Genomic DNA, 14,132 nt, shown 5'->3' with positions numbered 1-14,132 from the left:
TTTGGTTATTTAAAGAGAGATACTGCCTGCCATTTCAAGGGGGCATATGGCGGTATCATACAATGCAATGGAGCCTACTGTGTAAAGGTAAGAGTTATGTCCACTGCGGCCCCTCCCAAAACTCCCAGACAGTTGCTGCTGATGAAATGTAACTATTGGACTTAAATGCTTCCCCCCACCCTGTTGTGATGTGGCTTTAACAAGAAGCAAAAAGAAAAGGGCAAAGCATGATGGGAGCTGTCATTTCCAGCAATTCCTGGAGAACAGTGGGGCTCAAAACTTAGGTTAAGTGGGTTTCGTTGGACATTTGAAAATTCCCCCTCTGCAAAGCATCACATTTCCCCTTCAGCTATAAACCCAGATGAGGGACAATAGCTCAGTGTTAATTGCAGCTTCTTCGTCCAAAGAAAGCTCAGCTTAGGTGACAACTTCTGACTCAGGTGATTCACACTTTGCAATATATATATATATATATATATATATATATATATATATATATGTTTTTACATATTACATTACAAATGTACCAAAGCCAACACCATTTCCACCCCATCCCCCCATACATTTACATTTATATTTCCTCAATCCATCATATTATTCTTTGCTCCTTCCTCCCACTTCCCTCCGCCCCACTCGATTTCCTCCACATTATACAATTTACGATAATCTTTGCATTCTACAGTCTTCTCAAATCATCTATATATTCTTATTATCCTTCCTTAATAATTTTTCTTCCATCCAGTACTTCACATTTTAATCTAGGCATATTAGCGAATCTTTTTTTGAGCAATATTTTTGCCATATAAAATCAAAAATTAAAAAAGGAGTGGACATGTTTTGATCACACTTTGCAATATTGTGTCTCCTCATGTGAAGACATGATAATGTAAACTGCTCCTGTCTGTTTAAATTCTCCAGTTCTGGGCTACTTATAAATGTCAGTAATGTTATCATTGTTTTTAACCTTCTTTAATTTTAACAATCATTTACAACTTATCATTCATTTTAATATTTATCCTTCTCAATCTCTCCATGAGGTCTCGAAGATCTCTGAAATGTTATTCCAGCATTGCAGCAGAATCTTTCATAGGCTTTCTCAGGTACAAGACGTGGTTATTAGGGCAAAGTCCTTGCTGTGCCAAACAAATATTTTTGTACATCTTCCCCATGTTTAATGCATGTAAATGGCCTGGCATTTGCCAGCTTCCATTTAGTATCATTTTCCCACTTTCGCTTTTGCAGATTAAATGAAGGCAAACTGAACGAAAGCAAATGACACAAATGCCAGCAAAATGATGTCAAATCAAGTCAAGCCCATTTGAAGCTGTTGTGAATTAGAGGTAATGTTCTCCCAAGGAGCAGATAGCAGTTTGGACCTAGAGTGCAGAGCCTCTCTGTATAATGTCTCTTAAAACAGGTATCTTGGGGAAAATCCAGCTATTGGCTAATATTTTATTCTACAGCAACAGCAGATGTTGGTCCCTGTTGATCAATCCACTCCCAGGATCATATTAGTTGCTTTTTTTTCTGTGGTTTTTCTAATTATAGTATATTGTTTGATTGTGCCTTATGTGGCCTTTAAAGGTAAAGGTAAAGGGACCCCTGACCATTAGGTTCAGTCACGGATTACTCTGGTGTTGCGGTGCTCATCTCTCTTTACTGGCCGAGGGAGCCGGCATACAGCTTCTGGGTCATGTGGCCAGCATGACTAAGCCGGTTCTGGTGAACCAGAGCAGCACACGGAAATGCTGTTTACCTTCTCGCCGGAGCGGTACATATTTATCTACTTGCACTGCGTGCTTTCAAACTGCTAGGTTGGCAGGAGCTGGGACCAAACAACGTGACCTCACCCCATCGCGAGGCTTCGAACCACCGACCTTCCGATCGGAAAGCCCTAGGCTCTGTGGTTTAACCCACAGTGCCACCCGCATCCCTACTTATGTGGCCTTTAGTAAGCTGTTAGTTCTCACCTTCAAGAGCCTGTACAGAGTCCTTAAGTGGGTCCCCTATCAGTAGGAGAAAATAACAGAGGCCAACCAGAGAATATTGAGAAGCAAAGCAGCTAGTAAACCTGATCTTTATTAAAGTGTTGCAACAGGGTCCTCACTCACCACATGCAGGAGGGAGGAGGAACCCAGAACCATGGTGTGCAAGCGCTTATATAGGCTTTTGAAATTGTCAGCCCTGTAGCTGAAGTCCACCCCCAGAAGCATCATACATACATCACAGAAGGAAGCGGTCTACAAAAGAAATCCTGTCTGTCAGGATACCTGACAATGGCCAGTGATTGGTTACTTGGGCAGCTCGGCCATTCTTTTGTGATGCTTTGCTTCTCAATATTCTACTGATAGGGGACCCACTTAAGACTCTGTAGAGGCTCTTGGATACCACATAATGGAAAAGGAGCAGGGTTTGTTTAATAAATAATAATAATAAAATTTTATTTATACCCTGCCCTTCCCGGTTCAGAAAACCGGGCTCAGGGCGGCTAACAACAAATTTAAAACACTTAATTGATGCAACAAAAAACAGCATAAAATACAGTATAAAACGTGAATAACAATAAATTCAGACTTCAAAAATCAATTTAGGGGGGAAATCCATCCAATAAACATTAGATGATCACCAGGGCTAGCTGGCTAAATTAGTCCTATTTGGGCCAGCGAGGAGACCAGGGGAGACCAGGGGAGAATTAGCCGTGGGATCCCAGAGTGGGTAATCTTCATAAAAAGGGGAGGGGGAGGGAAGGGAAGGGAAGGAAGGAGAATAAAAGATCAGGCTAAATTCAAATTGAAAGCCAGGTGGAATAGCTCTGTCTTACAGGCCCTGCGGAAGGAAATTGCTCTAAGTAAAGTTATACATCCATGGGAGGGATTTGATTCCCTGTAGCCTGATACAGGGGTTAAGTTACTGAACAAGCTCTACCTTGGTTGGTGCTTGAAAAAGGAAGGGAGAGGTACACCTGTCATTTCACATATTAACTGGGTCATTGATCCTTTTTATATAGTAGCGAGTGTGCTTGATCCTCCCTTCCATCATACCTATAAATCTACATAAATACTCATTTAAGCATTTCCATTGTTTCGGGATTATGTTTTTTCGGTTTTCGTCTTTATGTAGACAAGGATCAAATGTAAGGTATTGGTTGTGTTTGGAATAGATTTATGAGAGATTTAGAAAACATATTGATTAGAATAGTGTGTGAGATTGTATGGGGAAAATACTGAACAAGAGAAACAATCTTGCTTAAAATGTATATAGGTAGTGCAGTGTAAGAGATGGAAGTCAATCAATGAAATTTTATTATTATTTTCGTATTGAGATATTTGTAGAATAAACTTGGGAGAAATTCTTCCAACTTTTCTTCTTCTTTTCTCTTTATTTTTCTCTTCTTTTTTCTTTTCTTCTTTTTTCTCTTTTGTTCCTTTTTTCATGTATATGTGCTTATTTGAAATATGTATGTATGTACCGGTATTTGCAATATTTTACTTATACAGTGGTACCTCGGGTTACATACGCTTCAGGTTACATACGCTTCAGGTTACACACTCTGCTGACCCAGGTTAAGAACTTTGCTTCAGGATAAGAACAGAAATCGGGCTCCGGCCACACGGTGGCAGCGGGAGGCCCCATTAGCTAAAGTGGTGCTTCAGGTTAAGAACAGTTTCAGGTTAAGAACAGACCTCCGGAACGAATTAAGTACTTAACCTGAGGTACCACTGTATTTTCTAACAATTATGTTAAATAAACAATACAATTATCAAAACAAAAGAAAACATCATACCTATAAATCTATCAGGGCTGAGCCAAGCCATTTTGCTGGAGAGGGTTGTGTCTCCCTCCCATTCTCTGCAGAGAAGTTGGCCATTGACTCTCCCTTTGGCACTGGGAATGGAACCGCATCTTCCACTGCACCTGAGGTCAGATGAGGGACACAGAGCAGGCCATGGAGCGCAGACAGCTCTGCCCTCCTCCAATGTTTGCTTTCTGCCCCCAGCCACCCAGTTATCTGCTGCCCATAGCAGCCATCTGATTCTGCCTAACGATAGGGCCGGCCCTTAAGAACAATATTAGAAGAGCACCATACATGTCTAAGCTCATTTCGTGCCACCTTCCTCCCCTTTGCAGTGCTGCTTTGCTTTTTTTTAACTGTGTTGCCCACATTGCCAGCCTCATTTATCTCTGGCATTTTCCACATCATTAGCTGTGTACATTTCCTGAGCTTGCAAGCTTTGCTAGCTCTTGTTAGCAACAGGCTTCCAAAGCAGCTATGTTAAAAGGGAGAATTTGCTAGGTACTCTGAATTCAGGGAAGAGTGAGGGAGCGGGTAGGAGAGACCAGATGGCATCCATGCTAGTTAATAATATACTCCCTGGTTTGCCCTCCAGCTCTTGCATATATATGTGTGTGTGTGTGTGTGTGTGTGTGTGATCCTGGTCAGGGTTTGCACAATTGTATGCTCTAGATGTGCAACTGTTGGTCAGAGGCGCTCAGGGGCTGCCAAGCTCCCTTGCTTGCAGAGTGCAAACTCAGCAGTGTCCTCTGGGTTAGCTTTGAGACCACACAATATCCCAGAGTCTTAAAAATCAACCTTTGGTTTGGGTTTGCTTGCGTATATCTCTCTGAATTCTGATTACTGGACAGGAGCTGAATGGGAAAAACAAATAAAAATAATCTAAAAGCAGAGAGGGAGAGCGTCCTTAATCCAGTCCCTGTAAAATACTTCTGAAGGGAAGTCATTACCGGTGGCGATTTCCACTAAGATGACACAGTGCACCCCAATGAAGCATGCAATTCAATGCCATCTGGTGGAAGAGGCTCTCCTGGAGGTATGACTAAATCATTTGTGGTGGCCCAGGGATTATTTTGGGGTGGGTGGGCCCCTGTTCCTTAGTCTCTTCTTCATAATTATTGACATCTCTAGACATTGTATCCACAGGAGCGCTAGGATAAAGTCACTTAGTGGTATGCTTCTTCCACCAATGTTTTTGTGCAAGAGAATGAATAGGACCTGGTTGCTGGTAACTTTGTTGCACAGCAGATTTGTGGGAAATCCTGTGCAATAAATTCCCTGTTGCATTAGATTCCTCTGTTGCACAACATCAAGCACATCCATTTGGCAGCACAAATAGACAATGGACAGAGGGTGTTGGATACAACCCTATATAATCATAAGCATATTCCTATATACTATTATATTAGTTATTTGTAAAACACTCATACTTTGGCATACATTTTGTGGATATTGGTGTCATAATTCATGAGAGTGGTTCTGCAGGAAGATGGCCAGCGGCCCTTTTGGCAAATGGCTTTTGCAGACTTATGCCCACTTGCAGGTGACACCTACCCAATTTCCCCCCATTCCAAACAATGTCTTCTATGTCACCCAAGAACCAATTGCCATCAGCTAGCGACTTTCTAATAGAAGTACACTGCAGGGACAGGAAAAGTTACCATTTCTGCGCAATTTGCCATGCTTTCCAGTGAAAGGATCTCCACCAATGAGCAATGTAATCTGGGCTATAGTTTCTGAGAGACTGGAGATTCTTGGAACACAACAATGTACCTTATACCAGGCCTGACCATTGACCCATCTCAGCTCAGTATGGTTTACACCAGTTAAAATGGTACCTTCCAGTTGTTTTGTACAACAATTCTCATAATTCTTGAACATTGGCCATGCTGGCTGGGGCTGATAGAAGTTGTAGTCTACAACATCTGGAGGACACCAAGTTGGGCGACTGGCAGTAGTCTCTGGGGTTTCAGACAGGGTTTTCCCCCAACCCTACCAAGAGGTGCCCAAAATTAAACCTGGGACTGAAGGAATGGAAACCCATTCCTTCAGGACACTCACACTCTTTCTGCTACGGCCCTTCTCCAGTGGCACTGAGGTCAAGGAAGCTCAAGTAGCCTCAGGTGAGTTTCCATTCCAGTGCAGAGCTGAGGAGCACTTCCAGGACAACTGGGATGGTCTCCAGTGCTAGTCCTGCTCAGAGCAAACTCATTGAAATTAATGACCATGACTAATGTAGGCCCATTAATTCCAATGGATCTGCTCTGACTACAATTTAGTGTTTATATCAGGAAGGATCATGCCACCCAGTTTGCAACTGAGAACCTGCCACCACCTGGAATAGAAAGGTGGGGATTTTGAGCAGCCATTCCGAGATTCCAACTGCTGAAGATGTTGGACTTTTTGGAGTTAGCTGACCTGACTGGAAGGATCCGCGACCAGAAAGAAGAGGAATATCAAGAAGATTGGAAGAAATATAAGGATTACCTGAATAAATATTGTAATATAAATAATTAGAAATCACCTGAAAGTACCAAATAGGCCTAGGAATAAATTAGGATTTGATTGTAAGTAAATTAGATTGAGAATAGCAAGAAATGAGAATAAGATAGTTATTTGCTGGAATTAACTTTAGCTAAGAATGTTTTTGGAGAGCTGTTACATGCAGATATAATGAAATTCAGAAGGGAGGGATCTGAGGAAGTCAATAAACAATGTAAAAGAAATTGGGTTTTTAAGATTCTTGTTTTTGTTTTTCTTGTATTGTGTTTTTGTGTGTGTGTGTTTTTCTCCCCCCCCCCCCTTTTTTCCTTTTCTCTATGTTATATTTGTGGAAAATGTAATAATATTTTTTTTTGGGGGGGGGGAATAGGTTCCAACTGCTGGAGTGAGATGGATAAGTGCCCAGAAAAGAGGTCCAGTTTCTGATGTCCTCGGATTGATCTGGCCTCCGGTGCACTTCCCAGTGGAGAATTGTCATGTCCCATCCAAATACACAGCTTGCTTCTTTTTAAAGAAAGAAAGAACACTGTGCTTCAATTGGATGGTGAGAGCACAGCTCTGTCCCTCTGTGACGTCTGGGTTTTTCCTCCCTTGCCTTGTCATTTCCATCCCTCGTCCTTGCCACTCATGTCTCTTCAGCTTTGCAACGTGTCCTATCCATCAGACTTCATTTGCTGTGCTAAATGTCGAATCCCCCTAAGACTCCCTCTCCCGACAGCAGAAACCCACTGGTAATTCCACAGGCATGCTAACAAGTTGAGGAATGTCCCCTTTCATTTCATTGCAGCAGAAAGAGTGTCCTATTTTTTATGCCTGTAACTTATTTATTTCAAGGGGGTAGTCAGTGAGTATACAAGTGCTGTTGCCAACAACACAGTTGGTTCCTTGAGTCCAGACAGGAAGTCGGTGATTTCCAAAGGTGACACATTTGTTAAGATCCTGATTCAGATGGTCACTCTCAATTGTTGTCAATGAATGAGGCCATTAGTCATGCATTTGTTTGTGCCCAGAACTGACAAAGGCTCTTTGCGGACACTGAACTAATTAGGATGGTTAGAGGCAAGGCAACCAGACAAGTTTGATGTCAAATAATTAGAAGGTATTTGCCCCTTATGCAAATAATTCTCATAATAAAGAGCTTGAGTAAGGCCTTAGATGGATGATCTGAGGGATTGCAATAATAGTGTCACTGAGCAGGATGAAGAGAGGAGCATGGCTCCAGGGTGATCGCTTTTCAGAGCAGGAGCATTGATGCCATCTGCCAGAGCACAGACTAGTCATGTCCTTGATCTGGCAAGTGAGTGAGGTGATAACAAGGCTTTCAAGATTTGCAATTGTTTGCGACAGATAATAATTATTATTGTCATTGTCCATCTGGGCAGCTCCCAACAGAATATTAAAAATGCGATAAAAACATCAAACATTAAAAACTTCCCTAAACAGGCTGCCTTCAGATGTCTTCTAAAAGTCAGATAGTTGTTTATTTCCTTGACATCTGATGAGAGGGCGTTCCACAGGGTGGGCGCCACTACTGAGAAGGCCCTCTGCCTGGTTCCCTGTAACCTCACTTCTCACACTGAGGGAACCACCAGAAGGCCCCCGGAGCTGGACCTCAGTGTCTGGGCTGAATGGTGGGGGTGGAGATGCTCTTTCAGGTATACAGGACCAAGGCCATTTAGGGCTTTAAAGGTCAGCACCAACACTTTGAATTGTGCTTGGAAACGTACTGGGAGCCAATGTAGGTCTTTCAAGACCAGTGTTATATGGTCTTGGCAGCCACTCGCAGTCACCAGTCTAGCTAGATTAGCAGAGAAAAAGTCAGGGAATGGTCAAACAGAGACCAGCTGCTACTTCTTTCCTTTGATAAGATTACAATAGAATAATAGAATTGTAAATTTAGACAGTACCCCTGAGGATCATCTAGTTTGGGCCCATTTCTCCAATCTGTTAAGGTCATCTTGAATCCTGGTTCTATCTTTTGTAGCATTAGCTACCTTTCTCAGTTTGGTTTCCTTTGCAAATTTGATGAGCATCCACTCAATTCCTTCATCCGGGTTGTGTATAAACAACATCAAGGCCAGGACAGAAGCCTGTGGCACCCCACTTGTTATGTTTTTCCAGGGTGATGAAGAACCATTTATGAGTACTCTTTGGGTTCAGTCAGTCAACCAGCTACTTACCTCACCCAGCCCACATTTGACCTACTTCTCCACAAGAATAACATGGGGGACTTTGTCAACAGCCTTACTGAACTCAAGATACATTATGTCCTAAGCATTCCACTGATTCACCTGAAGGAATGGGTTTCCCAAACTCCAAACTGACTGTGCAGGCAGTTTGAAACGAGCACCAAAATCCCTATTTTTCCTTAGCTAAAATCCATTAACTTGAGCTCTGAGTCAATGTATAAACAAAAACCCGGCTGTATAAACAAGTGCTCAGAGCCCTCTCCTTTATCAGTTTGTGACGGCAAGGATGACCTTGGCTGTTCCAGTAGAACAGGGATGACACGTCTAGGTCTTATCTTACGTCCTGACCACACTCTGAGGCACAGACCTAGTCTAGGAACAGCGCCAGTGTGTTCTTGGAGTTGGTGACCTCTAGCTCCAAGATAAGAGTAGGAACAGGAATACCCTTATATGGTCAAGAGTGCAGGAAGGAACACCCTTTTATGGTTAAAAGTACCGAAGCAGGAACATCTGTGATGTCAACCTGCGTGTATATGCTGACGTGGCTGGATTCCTGGGGAAGGGGGAGAGGCTGCCTGGAGGATATATATACTGCATGAAATTTCTCATTTCTTTGGACTTGTTGTGGACTGACCACGCGAGTGCCTTTCTGCTGCTCCGGAAAGGAGAAATAAAGAACTCTTTCTCTGAACCAACCCTCGGTGTCATTTGACTTCCTTCCTCCCGTCCGGGAGCAACGCAGAGCCCACCAATCGGTAAAGTCTAATAAGGCTACACACCAAGCTTGTAACTCTATCAAAGAAAAAGAAACGAGGTTTGTGTGGAATGATATGTTTAAGAAACCCATGCTGCATCTTAGTAATCTAAGTGCTCACAGGCTGACCATTTAATTATCTGTTCTAGGACCTTTCCTGGTTCTGTCAGTAGTTACCCAAGTCTTCTTTTCTCTCCCCCCCTTTTTTTTTTGAAGATGGGAACAACATTTGCTCACCTCCATTCTGCAGGGACCTCACCTGCTCTTCAAGAATTCTCAAATATCATAAACAGAAGGTCTGAGATTACACCCACAAACTCCTCTAGTACTCAACCACATCATTAACTGTGTACATTTCCTGAGTTTTGCTAGCTCTTGCCAGCAACCAGCTTCCAATGCAGCTTTGATAGAGTCTGCTTGGTACTCTGAATGTGTGAACCATTCTTCTGCATCTTCCATGTATGAGTTTCTGTGCTGGTCCTTTGCACAGGTAGAGGCATGCGGTACCTTTGCTCCTGGTGGGATCTTGGAGGACTGTACTAACTCAAGGGGGAAGTGAGCCGATCAGTGAGTTTCAGGATACAGAGACTGAGCCAGCAATGATATTAAGGTATTTCTGAAAAGTGAGTCATGATGCAACTGAAGCTGGCAACAGCCAGCTTGTGTGTCTAAAATTAATAAGTATCGATGCTGTTTTTATAAGCAGGTGATAGAATTTTACAGCTGTAATTTCAGCCACAATAAATACACCCGCTTCGTATTGACATTGTTACCCTTTGTAGAAGCCGAGTGAAATAAATCCATACGAATTAAACCAGAGCTACAACTCAAGCTGTTTTAGTTCAAGTAATTGAATCTGAGTGAATTGACCCCGGTGATATCAGTGTGGGGGGTCGGGGGAGGAACCAGCTTAAATACAAATTCTTTGCCTTAATGCACTTGTGGATCAAGATATAAAGAAAGTGAGAGTTTTAAATTCCCATGGTGAATAAAATAAGCACACAGAAACCAGTTTTTCTCTTGCTCTTCCCTTCCCCACTTGTCCAGAGTCAAGCTTACTTGGAATGAAGCTCATCAGAGACTGTGGTGTGTTTAGGGTACATGGTTTTATTTATACATACAGTGGTGCCTCGCAAGACGAAAAGAATCCGTTCCGCGAGTCTCTTCGTCTAGCGGTTTTTTCGTCTTGCGAAGCAACCCTATTAGCGGATTAGCGCTATTAGCGGTTTAGCGGCTATTAGCGGCTATTAAAGACTTAAGGGATTAGCGGATTAGCTGCTAAAAGGCTATTAACAGCTTAGTGCCTTAGAAAAAGGGGGTGGGGAGCGAAAAAAAATTGCAAGAATCGCAAGACATTTTCGTCTTGCGAAGCTAGCCCATAGAGAAATTCGTCCTGCGAGGCGCATTGAAAAACGGAAAACCCTTTCGTCTAGCGGGTTTTCCATCTTGCGAGGCATTCATCTTGCGGGGCACCACTGTATATGCAATCTGAGCAGGATATGGAAAATCTCGCAGCATTAGCACCTCGAAAGTTCTTGTTTCTCCATTAGTCACAGCTTTGGGTCCAGCACAGAGCAAAAGTGGTTTGCAAGGGTGCCAGCTTGCCTTCACGACTGAGGGGGCCGGTGCCAGGTGCTGTGCAAGCGCTTTGCGCAAATGCTGCACAATGAGCTAACATCACTTGCACACTCTGTGCAGCAAGCTGACGTGAGCACATCACATGGCATTCACACACAGGGTGTGTATGGTCACCATGGAATTTTGAGGGGACCCGGACCCTTCCTTGAATTTATTTGGGTTCTTGCCCCTGCCCCCCCCATGGCATCCCTGATGGCTTTTGTCTCCAGCTTTCATCCTTCTGCCCTTTCTCACCCACTTCCCTCGCTATTGTACTCCTACCTACCACACTGAGAGCCAGTGTGGTTTAGTGGTTAAGAGCGGTAGTCTTGTAATCTGGGGAACCGGGTTCACGTCTCCGCTCCTCCACATGCAGCTGCTGGGTGACCTTGGGCCAGTCACACTTCTTTGAAGTCTCTCAGCCCCACTCACCTCACAGAGTGTTTGTTGTGGGGGAGGAAGGGAAAGGAGAATGTTGGCCATTTTGAGACTCCTTAGGGTAGTGATAAAGCGGGATATCAAATCCAAACTCTTCTTCTTCTTCTACCTAGAAGCTAGAGGGGAAAGCACACCAGTTTGTTCCACGGCACAGAGTAAATTCTTTGGTTATGCTAATGTTGGTGCTTAACTAGTCTGCCCAAGCCATTACATGGTTTGTTTTCAGACATTCCACCTCCACAGACCCAGGATCCCAAGAATTGGAAGTGACTCAGGTTAACATACAGTCTGAGACTCCCCCCACCACAACTCACAACACTATATCTCAAGAAGTACAAATAATAATAATAATAATAATAATAATAATAATAATAATAATAATTTCTTATTTATACCCCACCCATCTGGCTGAATTTCTCCAGCCACTCTGGGCAGCTCCCAACCAAATGTTAAAAATAATACAGCATTAAATATTAAAAACTTCCCTAAACAGGGCTGCCTTCAGATGTCTTTTAAAGATAGGATAGCTGCTTATTTCCTTCACATCTGAAGGGAGGGCATTCCACGGGGCGGGCGCCACTACCGAGAAGGCCCTCTGCCTGGTTCCCTGTAACCTCACTTCTTGCAATGAGGGAACCACCAGAAGGCCCTCGGGGCTGGATCTCAGTGTCCGGGCTGAATGGTGGGGGTAGAGACTAGTACTAGGAGCCAATGCAGATCGCTCAGGACCGGTGTTATGTGGTCTCGGCGGCCACTCCCCGTCACCAGTCTAGCTGCTGCATTCTGGATTAATTGCAGTTTCCGGGTCACCTTCAAAGGTAGCCCCACGTAGAGCGCATTGCAGTAGTCCAAGCGGGAGATAACTAGAACATGCACCACTCTGGCGAGACAGTCATGCAGAATATAATGCAAAAATGATGCAGAATATAATGCAAAACGACAGCACAATGCAATATGATACAATTAGATACCCCCCAAAGCAAAAACATAGCAGCACATTTTGAGTCAGAGATCCTTTCCTCCTTCAGCCTCCCTCTAGCCAAGGCACAGCCTGACACAAAAAGCAACACTCCCTCCACTAACACATGCACATCGCACCCAGATTTCTTCTTCCAGCTCCACAAATCATGCCAAACCTCCTACTCATCCAGTATCACTCATCCCTCCCAGTACACACAAACACACTCATCCACCCTGTCACTCACAATCTACCTCTCAGTCACCAGTCTGCTGTCACCAATCACTCCTTCCACGTTACCAGAAATGTACCGCAACAGCACCAGGAGACAATGAAACTGTTCACCGACAGAACTGTAGAAGTGATCAAAACAAATTGCCACCTATCAATCACACCAGCATACTGTTCCTGATGGCAACTGGCTGTCGCTTAGGTTGCTATCTGCCACCCAAGATTCTCAATCAAGAAGCAGAGGAACTGAGGACCCCCCTCCCTGGTACCTCTTCCTCTCACCAAGGAGCACCCTCAGACATTCAACCCATGCAAGATATACCACACATATGAAATTTGAAACAGGGCACCCTCATCACTGTGATGGCCTGGGACTCGGGCTTGGACTCAGAGCCAGAGGAGTCTCAATCTGCACCGGATCCTTTGCTTCAGGCGGCAGCTGAACCTAGTCTGGGGCCTGCTTCTGAAGAGCCCCAGTCTGCACAGGTTCCCCTGCAGCAAGCACCAGCTGGGCCGAGTCAGGGGCCTGAGCCTGCTCTGGCTCCAGATACGGGGATTACCTCATTGCCCTCAGCTGGGTCATCTCTTACAGCTGCTCTACTACCAGTTGGGTCAGGAGAGGTGGAGGCGGCCTCTGGGTCTAGTAACCCACCGACGTCTCCCGAGCTGCAGAGACTAAGGTCTGAGAGAAGGAGAGACCTGAGTACTCGAGGGAGGAGTGCTCGCCTTTGGGCGAGACAGAGAGGTGAGCCACTGGGGGATCAGGACTGGCCGTTACCCCAACAAAAATAAAAGGCTGTCGGACCCCGCCCCAGATTGTGGGAGGAACATTGCTGCTTGCCAGAACCTGCCTGAGATCCTGTGCCTGACCTTGCCTGGTTTCCTGCCTTGGCCCTGTCGGAATGACTCCTCGCGGAACCCTTGGATTCAGGACTGGACCTGGAGTGCATGGCTCGGGTTACCTCCAGGCCCAGCCCAATCACAATCCCAAGCCCCCTTCAAGAGCTAGTTTTGTAGTTCTCTGGCTTGATGGCAATGGGCTTGTGATCGACGCAGGAGGTGCTGTGGTCTAAACCACTGAGCCTCATGGGCTTGCGGATCAGATGGTCAGCGGTTCAAATCCCCACCAACCTAGCAGTTCGAAAGCACACCAGTGCAAGTAGATAATTGGGGGCCGCTGTGGCAGGAAGGTAAACAGCATTTCTATGCACTCTGGCACTCGTCACAGTGTGCCATTGTGCCAGAAGCGGTTTAGTCCTGCTGGTCACATGACCCGGAAAGTTGTCTGTGGACAAACGCCGGCTCCCTTGGCCCGAAAGTGAGATGAGTGTCACAACCCCATAGTAGCCTTTGACTGGACTTGAACCATCCAGGGGTCCTTTACCTTTTACCTTTTTTGTGATTGACACCTTTCCAGCCACTAAGAAAAGCTGAACCAAATGGGGTCCATGAGTTTTGAATTTCATTTGTTACAAAGAAAATTCCAAGATGAAATGTCTAGATATCCAGCAGGCGCCAGATGGGGAAATGCTGGGCAGGAAGAACAAATAGGCACCAGAATGGTTCATCTGGTCTATGCAGTTCATACCTACCCATCAATTATTTGGGGAATACTTTTGTCTTCATTAGGGGAAGCCCTCTAGGGGGATG

The 14,132-nt window shown here is 44.6% G+C and overlaps 1 long non-coding RNA gene across 1 annotated transcript in view; it reads right to left on the bottom strand.

Annotated features, from left to right (window-relative positions):
- The window catches only part of LOC310682281, a 430,308-nt gene extending 419,864 nt beyond the window's left edge, over positions 1-10,444 (bottom strand). Inside the window, exon 1 of the long non-coding RNA XR_014513842.1 lies at positions 10,356-10,444. This is a non-coding gene — a long non-coding RNA (uncharacterized lncRNA). The remainder of the gene's footprint in view (positions 1-10,355) is intronic.
- Positions 10,445-14,132: the final 3,688 nt, after the last annotated feature.

The sequence above is a fragment of the Podarcis tiliguerta genome, assembly GCF_965153285.1.
Source record: "Podarcis tiliguerta genome assembly, chromosome: 7".
NCBI lineage: Eukaryota > Metazoa > Chordata > Lepidosauria > Squamata > Lacertidae > Podarcis > Podarcis tiliguerta.
The sequence above is the reverse complement of the archived record's forward strand: the minus strand, read 5'-3'. Positions and strand labels throughout refer to the sequence as shown.